The following is a 9,721-nucleotide window of genomic DNA, read 5'->3' on the forward strand; positions in this document are numbered from 1 at the left end:
CATGGCTCATGGGCCAAGTACCCTGCCACCTGCTTTCGTTAAAAAAAGCTTTAATGGAACACAGCTACACTCATTAACTTACGAGTTGTCTATGGCTGATTTTGCACTGCAATTGCAGAGTTGGAGAGTCACAGCAGAAAACATAAGGCCCACAAAGACTAAAATATTTACCATCTAGCCCTTTGCAGAAAAAATTTACCAATCCCTGCCAGAGATCAGAGAGAGAGAGAATTCAGGACTAAAAGGGGCATGAGGGCCATAGCTACTTACCCATCATCAATTTTCACTATAAAATACCTTAATATAACCCTTATAAACTCTTTTATTTTAAGCATCGCAACACCATGCAGGGCTCCCCCCGCTCACCCTGTGAATTAGCTGCACAATTCACTCCCCCAAAGCTAGCTCAATTCATCTTTAATAGTGATTTCAGTGAAGTAAAAATAGAGACGTGCTCCAACTGCCCTTTTCCTTTCAATTTGAATCTTAATAATTTAATGACACTCTTCTATAAGCTGGATGCATTTCCCCCATTCTAGAGAATAGAAAAATAGACATTCTCTTATAAGCAGACAGTAAGTTTATTACCATGAAGCTAGAGTGCTACAGATCAAGCTTGCCCTGATTAGTACTAAAAAAGAAGGGTTACAGATGAACGGTTCTAAAACCAAAGTCATCCTTTTTGGTAGATGTCCCCCTTTGCTTACCTGATTTATAGTTAATCATCCTGTACAGTTAGTGAGTCAACAGTTCTGCAAATATAAATTTTATAGCTAGTTTATATTACGCAGGACATCAGGAAGTTATGTTCCTCAAAGACACAAATTTCATTGATGCTTTACTGATTTTTTTTTTAATCCAGGCTAAAATGATTATTGTTATGCTCAGTGTCAAGATCTTTAGGGCCTTGATCACCCATAGCCAGTGCCCTGGGCAGGCTGAAATCACATCCTAAAGAGAATGTTGCTGGGGACCTTGCTTTAGAGCCCCTTTTTATATTAACAGCAAGAAAGCTTAGAGACACACTCGTGGCCACCCCTGGTGAGGGAAAATCCTCACTGAACATGGTGAGTCTAACTCATTCCAGGTTTCACTTATTTTTCTGAGTTTCATTTTCCTGTTGTCCTACTTTCTTCACCACTTATTTTTCACTTATTTTATCTTGTGTAATATTAATAGGTAATCCACCTTAAATCCTTTCTGGAACAAGGCAGGGTGTAAATAAACAAGTAAAAATGAGCTGGCCTGTTGAATAGAGTTATTTACTATTGTCCTTCTGAATCCTGAAGAAAAGATCTGCCAAAAATAACTATTTTGTTTTGGCCTGGTAGCTGCTGAGGTTTTCTTTCAAGTAGAAATTGTTCAGCAGGCTCAGGGGCTTTCTGTTGCTCCTGTCGGCACGAGATATTAGGCCTGTGCATCCTGAAACAGGAGGATGCTCGCCTTGCCATCTGCTGTGACAGGAAGGTGGGCAATCCAGTGCCACTGCATCCGCAACAGAGAAAGAGTGAATGGAAAGGGTACTACCAACGTCGTCTCTTCAGTCTCTCTTGAGGGAAGAATTGGTCTTGGTAATTAGCATTGGACTAGTGTTGCACAAGTTGCAAAGAAAATTACAGGTATGTTATTATCCTCAATCCGCGCAATAATGTGATTAATGCGGTTTATTACACTTTGTTTTCAGTTGAGGGCACTGAGACTTTGAGAAGACAAGTAAGTGGGTAGAGGAACCAAGATTCCCACCTAGTACATGACGCCCCATCTTATACTCTTTATTTCTCTGTGTTCTCACTATCCTCTCAATATATTCCTAATCATTTATCCAGGCATTATAAAGTCTGGAAGGCTGCTATGTGATACGTCAGAGTAAAAATCTTTAGAGGGGCTTCTCTGGTGGCGCAGTGGTTGAGAGTCTGCCTGCTAATGCAGGGGACACGGGTTCGGGCCCTGGTCTGGGAGGATCCTGCATGCCGCAGAGCAGCTGGGTCCGTGAGCCACAACTACTGAGCCTGTGCGTCTGGAGCCTGTACTCCGCAACGGGGGAGGCTGCGATAGTGAGAGGCCCGCGCACCGCGATGAAGAGTGGCCCCCACTTGCCGCAACTGGAGAAAGTCCTCACACAGAAACGAAGACCCAACACAGCAAAAATAAATTAATAAATTAATAAACTCCTACCCCCAACATCTTCTTTAAAAAAAAAAAAAAAAAAAGCTTTAGAGTTAGCCTGAGGTTAAATATCATATATATTTTTTTCATTTTGTAGAAGTTACTTTAGGTCACTGTTATTAGGTTTCTAAGGTTGCTTTAACAAATTACCACAAATTGGGTGGATTAGAACATCAGAGATTTGTTCCCTCACAGTTCCAGAGGCCAGAATCCAAAATCAAGTGTCTGCAGGCTCTGAAGGCTCTAGGAAGAATCCATTCTTTGCTTTCCAGCTCCTAGTGGCTCTGGGCACCCCTTGGCTTGTGGACACATCACTCCTATCTCTCCTTCCACGATCTTGTTGCTTCCTCATCCTCTCTGTGTGTCCATCTTATAAAGATACGTGTGATTGAATTTAGGATCTATTTAGGATAAGCTCCTCCTCTTGAGATCCTTAACTTAATCACATTTTACCAGATAAGGTAATATTCACATGTTCTTGGAATTAGGATGTGGGCATGCATATCTTTTGGGGGGCCACCACACAGCCTACTAAAGTCCCTGAGCCTCATGCCCCCTTCCATAAAAATTAGAAAAATAGCACTTATCTGAAGGGAGAAGATTAAATAAGATAATGTAAATAAAAGTGTCCAATAGAAAACAAGTGCTCAATAAAAGGGTTTCACCCCCTTTTCTCATCAAGAGAGCTGTTAATATAATCACCTTACTTTTTAGATGATTTCCCTCATTTGTCCCATTGGAATAATCCCCAGCTGTACACTCCGATTCCCTCACTCTTTAGTTTTCTCTTTAGATTCTTTTTCCTAATAAGCTGTAATCCTTTTCAGGACAAAGAGCAGTACACTTTTTGAATTCTATTTTATCATGAACTAGGACAGTGCTTCTCAGAGCATCTGTAAGTGAGGGATCAGTTGTGTTTTTTTTAACTGTATAAATTATTTATTAACATACTCCCACAAATTTATTTCTTCTTGGACACAGCCACAGTGCAGCCACAGCAGCCTGTGGTCTTAGTGTGCTGGCCTCGGACACGAAATCCCCAGAAGTGGTGCAGCCTCTGTGGGCCTGAATCTTCTTCAGTCGCTCCAGGTCTTCACGGAGCTTGTTGTCCAGACCGTTGGCCAGGACCTATTTGTTATCCTTCACGTCCTTCTGTCTGGGATCTTGCACTGGTGTGGATTCTACATCATGGTGATCACACGCTCTACCTCATCCTAAGTGAGCTCTCCTGCCCTCTTGCTGAGGTCCGTCTGCTTTCCTCAACACCACACAAGCCCGTCTTTGCCCCACACCCTTAACTGCCGTGATGGCAAAGGTAATCTTCCGCCGCCCATCGATGTGGGCGTTGAGTACTTGCATCACTAGAGATGTGGTGTGTGGGCCTCCAGTGGATGAGAGCAAGGGATCAGTTTTAATTTTGAATAGTAAAAATGTTGTGGCGATGGAAATTACTGTAAAAGTTTCCAGAACTTACTTTAAGCTTGTTGCAGACCAACAACAATGCGTGGTATTACTGTGTCTAGGAACCTCATTTTGAGGAACGCTGGGCAAGGGGACATATGTGACTTTCGCAGTAGTCTGAACTCCAAGATTCTGGTTACTCCCTCACTATTATTAATCCCCCTCAGAATTTCCATATTGATGTTTACCTCTCTTGTATTCTCCCTCTTTTTTAGAGATTAAAAATGGCAACATTAAAAGTTAAACGCTCATCAAATACTTTAATTTTATCAAAGTTAATTTTCCAAAAGATAGTCTCCTGTTAACTGCAAAGGGTTACTTCATACCAAGATTTAACACCAAAAACATAATATCCATATTTTTCCTCTTCCTAAGTGGTCTGAGGTATATTATCATGGCAGTATAATTGTTTTATTTCTCTTGTGCTTTACCTTTGCTTCCACGTGGAAGTATCCTTAGTTGTACAAAGCACTATTCTATTTTTCTTCTGCTAGATAATTTTTTTAATAAAGTATGTCTTTCTCTTGATATTTTTAGCCTGAGTTTTATCCCATCAAATCTTAATGCCCTCAATAACGTTATATTCATTTTGTGCTTTGAAACTTCGAGTTATTATGTCACCTCCTATTCTGTGTTGACATAGATAGTTCTCTAAGGTCGTAAGTATTATTCTTAGTGAACTTCTCTGTTATTTGTTGAATAAATGAAAGAATGATAATTACTAAGAAACACCTCCACTATACAGAGTCTTTCTCTGCCATGCCCACTGTCCTTACTACCTACTTGGTAGTCGGTCCTGATTTTTCTCCCTCCCCTTCATCCATTTATCCTTGTTAAATACGTTCTCTACTTTGATCCAGTGCCCTTTTCCATTTTCAGTAGTACATCTTCCTGACATTCCTGGCATGATCCAGAAGACAAATTCTTTCCTTCGGATGCCTTCTATGTAACCAATTATTACCCTCCTTTCTCTTTCAGAGTCATGTCCACAAACTGGATGAAGAGAAAAAAAATCCCACTCAACCCCTAAATGGTTTCACTTCCTTACCTGGTCCTGGAGGTTCACTGAAGATTCCTTATGACGGTAACATTTTTTCCTACAGGAACCATCGGAGCAGTGGGGATTGGTGAGTTTGGTGATCTTGGCAGGCTCTCTGTCATATCTCGCTCCAAGAAGTTACAGCACATGCACCCATGAATATGCCAGGTTTATACATGGCAACTTGCTCCCAACCAGCAGAGAGTTCATTGTCAAATCGTTAAGACGTGTTATGTTTTTCTTTGATTGAGATAACGTAGTTCCATCATTTCTTGAAGGCTTAGGAATCTCTTAGAATTTCTTAGAGGCTGGGATAAAGCATCTCTGCAGTCTAATTTCTTCTTGCTTATCCTCAGCTGTGTCACAGTCCTCCAAGCCACTCCCAGTGACAAACCTGGAGTCATTTTACAGTCCCAATGTGTTTCTCCAAGGTAGGCTCTCCCAGGGTAGAGGACAAAATACCATGTGATTCTCCCACATGCTCCCTTTCATGGTACATCCCAGAATAAGTACACAGGCAGGCCCTTTCATTTTAAGATAATGTCATTAATCGCTATGGGGAACTAGATGGAGATAATGACAACAAATGTGAAAAAGTTACCCAAAATATCAAGATATCTAAGAGTTGTCCTAATAATTTTCCTTGGCATATAATTACTGACTTCCTTTTTATCTAGTATACTCAGAAACCAGGGTGAGGTCTTGTGAATTTTTAGTGTCTTCTATTATTTAGTGTCTTACATTCTAATATTTGTCCCTGGTGTGAGGCTTCCCAGGTTGACCAATCTGGCATTCGTACAGGGGGCCTATTTTGGAAGAAAGATTCGGAATACCTAAAGATTCCTTCTCTGCACCTCAGGATACTTTACCCTGAATTTGCAGAGTAAATTTTCACTCTTCCTGAGAGTCTCCCAGTCTTCCAATCCTGTAAGGCCTTCTTTTCATCTCTCCTCACCCCAGCAGGAAACAGGCCTTTCTTATTTGCTCCCTGAAGACTCTTTCCCCAGGAAGATGCCTGTCCTCCCCTGACTAGTAGTCCTGACATTCACTATTCTGGGAAGTCTATCTTGTACAGTGCCTGCAGCACATTCACTAGCCAGGTAACATGAGTTTTACTTACGTTCAATGCCTGCATCTTCACCTGCTTTTCTCAGATACTATCTGGGTGCAGCTTCTCTGATCTTGGCCTTTGTGGCTCCCATCATCTTAGTCTTCAATCTTGTGTGATCTTCCTTGCCCCAGGGTATCCTCTTTGGCTAACTTCACCGTATTCATGTTTCAGATTCAGTCAATTACAGTAAGAAAGGTTGACATTGCTTTACTAGTGAATATCTAGTCCTACTCAGGTCAGGTTGTTGGTTCCACTCATCCCCTAAATTCTCTGAGACGACTCACAGGGGTGTCTCATTCCCGGGGAAGCAATTATTTTAGAATCAAAATTCTATTATATGAAAATAATTTCCGTCATTTAAAAATCACTTATTGAGGAACTGTTCTGTGTCCAGCAGCATGCCTGATGCCAGGGATACAAAAATAAAGAAGATGCAGGCCCTCACATAGTTCATAACCTAGTGGGGGTCAGCACACTTAGAGGAATAATTAGAAAACAACTAGAGCCATGCTCTAATAGAAGGATGCAAATTAAAAAACAAAAACAAAAAGAAGTATGAATATGCCTAACTTCTACATAGATTTGTTGACATAGATATTTCTTCTTCTCTCCTTGTTTTCCCATCTGGCTTATTTTCTGTGTTATTTCTCCAACACATCCTCTCACAGTGTGGAATATACAGAGGTGCTCCCTGAGCCCTTTCACCTCCTCCTTTTTGAGAGAAATAAGTTACAATTACCTCGAATATCGTTGGCCAACCCCTCAAGCACAAAAGAAACGTATCATCTACCTACCCTGTCACAGATTGCCACTGTCCCTTTGCCTCCAGTATTTCTTGGCTCTCTAGATAAAAGAGTGGTGCTTCTGAATTGGCTGTGGAAGAAATCTCGTTCTTAGTTTTTTTACACCATGGATCACCTTATAGACTGGAAATGTCCTTCTGCCCTAGGTGAGTATCTACAGTAAGTAAGAAGACAGGAAAATTGCTGACACTCCAGGAAACTTCCTCAACTCCAAAACCAAAAGCTTGGGTCTTCCAAAAAGCTTTTAATAAACAATAGACATGGAAACAGCTTTAAGAAAACTTCATCGAATTCTATTGGCACTATGGCCAATCAATGGACTAGTTATTAAGAATGTGCTACATTTTTATGCTGCATTGCCTAGGCTATGAGTCTTCGTAATCATTCTTCTATAGAGAATATTTTGACCAAGTTCCAGTGGTTGAAAGAACCATCTTGGCCTTCTTCTATAGAGGCTGAGAGCCCAGACGCAGGACAGAAAATGCTCCCCCACTCCCCACCCCACCCCAACCTCAATCTAAATGCCACAGTTTGTAGTAGAGTGACTTGGAAGATGGCAGAGAGACAACAGACCAGCAGGAGAACTCTTGGGTTTTTTTCCAGATACATACTCTGGTCAAGCGCCCTTCAGCCATCTACATTAGTCTTCTGTCTCCCTCCATGATCAGCCTTACCCATGAACATTCTATGAACAGTTGGCCACCTATGTCCTATACATTGAAGGCTGTTAAGAAACCTCTGCTGCTCTGAATTGCATCTTCCCTTGCCTGCCTCAATTCCTGAAATTCCACCCTTACAGTCATACCTGCAAGTGATGATTAATTCATTAGATTCTTTCCAAGTGATAGCTCTCCAGAGCAGATTGTGTTGAGGGGAAAGTGGAAAGAGTATGAAGGTCCAGGGTGCCTGACAGAAGAGGAATTCTCATCATAGAGACAACAGCTCTGAAGGGGAAGCAAGTAGCCCCCAAAATAAGTCTGTCCATTTTACAGTTGCACTTAGGGCCAGAGCCACTGCCATCCCACCAAGAACTTGTTACGATCTTGTCAATTAAGATTGTTTTATTCAGTGACCTACGAAAGAATCCCAAACTGAAGATCATAGGAGAACTCAAGCTGATTCACGCTTGTTTTACTATACCTGATACAACAGAGCTTATGTGACTTGATTTTCTCCTCACCCTGAACATTTTGACAGCAGCTAAAAGTATGGACAGGCTTCTCTGAGCTGTCCATTTGGGGAGGTGGCAGTGGAGGGCAATACAGTGAGATGGAAAAGACATTCTGCTCATCCTCAAGGTTCCTGAAGAGACCAGTTAGCCAAAGGCAATGGCCTCCCCTTCCTCTGGCTGGCAAGCCATTGGAAGAATTAGTATTCTCTGTGAAATGTACCTGTCTAGGTAGGCAGTAATGGCAAATATCAAATTAGCATCCTTTCCTACTAGAGACAATAGGTTAAAATGAAAAAGAATCACGTGAATCTTCCTAGCATGGCTACTTATTACATTTTTGACCCTTGTTTGATCCCCTAACCCCTCTGAGCCCCTTTTTTTTTTTCATCTGTGAAGTAGGGTAAACGATGTTCACCCTTGAAGGGCTGTGGGGAGAATATATAGAGAGCCTGGTACACTGCAGGCTTTCAACAAATGCAATTGTTCCCTCATTAGTTTTCTGTTTGAATGGAGCATATAAAATGACACACTATTAAAGTCCTTAACCCCAACTCAGAAAAAGAAGAATCGTTTTAAAAAAATTCTTGCTTGCATTCTGAATATTGTAGTTACAATGTAGTCTACCTCTCCCAAGAAGCTATGTCCCACAAGACCAGAGAATAGATTTGGAGCCCCTATTGCTCAACACAAGCTTTTGATCTGATCTCTGTGTGCATGAAGGAAAATGCAGCTTTCTTCCACGTGAAATTAAAAAATGGGTTTGTTATGACAAATATTTACTTAGGTTTCCCAAATCAATTATTCTAATTTATTCCAAGAATCACCAACAAATTAATTTATAACATTTTTCAACCACTTATTTATTGCTCTAGAAGTATCAGAAGAAAAAAAAAAGAGAAGAAAAGCATCCCATCAACTTACTGTGTGAACCTCCAAATAATACTAATGCTTCAGTGATACACTAGAAAAGTATTCCAGACAGTATGCCTGCAAAGTACCTCCTAAAAAATGGTCTAATTTATACATGCAGCTCAAAGAATGAAAATGTGTGGCTATAATACAAGCCTCTAAGACTTTTTCAAAACAAAAATCTGTAGCCTGGACTCAACAAAATAAAAAGACTTAACAGAAGGCTTCAAATTCCTGAGGTGGGAGTTTTCCATAGATCACAGAAAACCGATAGTGCCTAGAAGGGCTGACACAGCAAAAGAGCCTAAGGAAAGGAAGAGACACACAAGGGAGGGATGAAAAAGAAAAGAAAGGGAGAAAAAAGTGTTCCTTTCTCCTTTTTGGCATGTATCATTTCTATAAAAGAATTTCCAAAATGCTCAGCCCTAGATGAATATTCAATCAGATAATTTTCAAATCCCAGATAGTAATGCAGTTGGACAAAACAGTGTTTGTTTGGAGCCTCCAATGAGGAATAACAAATTCTTGGTGATTAATGGCATTTATGTGCTTTTGGCCATTAAAAACATTTTCTGCTCTTGAGTCACAACGGAAGCTACAGCTTGAATTTTATTGTTCAATTTGCTTTTTTCTTTCCTGGGTGAGCCAGCACTGGATTTAGGAGCTGAAAGTTTATGGAGTCAGCAGGACCCCAAGGGACTGAAAGCTAAGCTGAGCCAATGAGGATAATGCCAAAGATTATCTACCCTCGGTGAAAATGCGGGATTCAGAAAAGAAAAGGAACAAAGAGGGATTATAAAGACTGACAGTCTGTAACTTAGACAAAATTTCTTGGCTAGGTTGGCAAATTTCCTTTTTTAAAAAACAAACAAACAAAAAATTTCCTGGTTGACAGTTGCTTAAATTCTTCCTTTTTCCATTTTTGGCACACCGTCAAAAAGGCAAACTAGTTTTCTCCCAGAGGACTGGAGAATGAGTGAGTCTTCAGAGAAGAAGCAGCAATGCTTGCTGTGAAAAGCAGAGGGGTGAGCACTAAGGAGCTTCAGGGAGTAGAAAAGACA

General features: G+C 40.8%; 1 pseudogene; it reads right to left on the bottom strand.

Moving 5' to 3' along the window:
• Positions 1–3,127: 3,127 nt before the first annotated feature.
• On the bottom strand, positions 3,128–3,525 carry LOC132500229 (small ribosomal subunit protein uS13-like; annotated as a pseudogene).
• Between the last annotated feature and the right edge of the window lie 6,196 nt (positions 3,526–9,721).

This window comes from Mesoplodon densirostris, chromosome 12, assembly GCF_025265405.1.
Source record: "Mesoplodon densirostris isolate mMesDen1 chromosome 12, mMesDen1 primary haplotype, whole genome shotgun sequence".
NCBI lineage: Eukaryota > Metazoa > Chordata > Mammalia > Artiodactyla > Ziphiidae > Mesoplodon > Mesoplodon densirostris.